Here is a 1,898-nt window from a genome sequence, read left to right as displayed (position 1 = left end):
TTCCCCTCCCCCCTCGCTCCCAGCCCCGCCACGTGGAGGGTCATTAGCCTCGGTTCTTAATACGAACCGGGACTAATATATACCCCTCCCCCCTCGCTCCCAGCCCCGCAACGTGGTGGGTCATTACCCCCGGTTTGTAATACGAACCGGGACTAATACCCCTCCTCCATCCCCCCACCTCGCTCCCAGCCCCGCCACGTGGAGGGTCATTAGCCCCGGTTATTTAGTCCCGGTTCACGCCGGTTCGTGAACCGGGACTAAAGGCCCAAACGAACCGGGGATATAGGCCCTTTTTCTATTAGTGGTACTGACATTTTTATACTAGTTATAATACAGTACGCACACTCATATGTATTCCAGAAGAAAAAAAAGTAGACCCACGCGCACGCAAGCATGCATTGCATCCAATGGAGAGCCGGTACGGTCCATTTTACAAACGGATTGGTACGGTTGGAAACTTGGATCACGCATCTTTCTTTGAATCCGAATAAGCATGGAAGCCAGCCGAATCCATATATATAAGATGCATGTATCATAGGTGCATGTATGTCGTACCATCCATATAAGCTAGCTAGGTACGCAGGCAAGGCAAGGAGCTAGCCAGGCCAGGGTTACACACGCGCACGATCCATCCATCTCTCGTACCTTGGTGATCTGCGAATTGCGATGGCCGACGGCAAGCTCCATCTTCCCGCCGGCTACATCTTCAACCCGGCAGGAGACTTGCTGATCACCAAGTACCTCCGCCCACGGATCGACTCTGGAGCGGACGGCATCTTCACCGACGACATGATCCACGAGGCCGACGTCTGCTCCGCCGCCCCCGGCGACCTCGTCGAGATGTATCCACACGCGCGGGGCACGGACAGGAGCAACGGGAAAGGCGGCGAGTGGTACTTCTTCACCCCGGCGCACTATCACAAGACCAAAGACGGCCGCAGCAACGGGAAGCGGCAGCGCGCCGTCCCTGCCGCCGGCGAGGGTTACTACTGGCACTCGGAGAAGGGCGGGATCCCCGTGCTAGACAAGCATGGCAACCGCGTAGGCAATAGACGAAACCTCAGCTACGTTCAGAAGTTGCCGGGAGGGAACGAGAAACTGAGGATCGGCTGGTGCATGACCGAGTACGACCTCGACGGCGACGACAAGAAGCAAGACGGCGTGGTGCTCTGCAAGGTCTGCGTGTCTCGTCACAGGAGTGAGACGACATACGAGGAGGTAATCAGTGCCCCTGGTTCCAGGAAAAGGAAGGCGGACGACGTCCAACATCCCGAGGCTCCACATCCCCAGACCCCACGCCGCCAACAACCCATCATCCAGCAACACGGGGGTCTCCAGGTCCAGGAGACCCAGCGCTGGTTCATGTCCGACGAAGGCGAGACGTTGCCGTCCGGACTAGTGGACGACGGCAGCGTGGATCCAGGCGGGTTCATGTCGTCCGAGGTGACGGATGATCATGTCTTGTCCGACGACCTCCAACTCCAAGAAGGCGCTGCAGAGGATGAAGACCACACCTTCCTGTGCATGTTGGATGAGCTGCTCGGCCTCTGCGACGACACGGCTGTGGCATGCTCTACTCCGATCGTCTCCTGCCAGAGTTGATACTTGCACACCACGTACGTGAGGGACAAAACTACCATCCAAGACTGCGAAATCTGCAGCCAAGAGATGATGCAGGATATAATTAGAATGGAAGCTAGTGTAGCTCAATGGTATAGTCTAGCTTTGATGTATGTCTTGAACAAGCAAGATGTTGTTAATTGTACTGTGATGAAACAGGCAGCAATTCATGCATGCGCAGCAGATTAATTGATTAGTCTTTTGTTATATAGTCGATTTCTCGGTTCTTGAGCTTTTGAAGTCTTGACTAGTTAATAATGCATGGATGGATCAGCCCG

The 1,898-nt window shown here is 55.1% G+C and overlaps 1 pseudogene; it reads left to right on the top strand.

The window, feature by feature from the left end:
• Positions 1–666: 666 nt before the first annotated feature.
• On the top strand, positions 667–1,602 carry LOC123397414 (annotated as a pseudogene).
• The last annotated feature ends 296 nt before the right edge of the window (positions 1,603–1,898 follow it).

The sequence above is a fragment of the Hordeum vulgare genome, chromosome 5H (genome assembly GCF_904849725.1).
Source record: "Hordeum vulgare subsp. vulgare chromosome 5H, MorexV3_pseudomolecules_assembly, whole genome shotgun sequence".
In the NCBI taxonomy this organism is placed as follows: domain Eukaryota; kingdom Viridiplantae; phylum Streptophyta; class Magnoliopsida; order Poales; family Poaceae; genus Hordeum; species Hordeum vulgare.
This window is presented reverse-complemented; position numbering and strand designations above follow the sequence as displayed.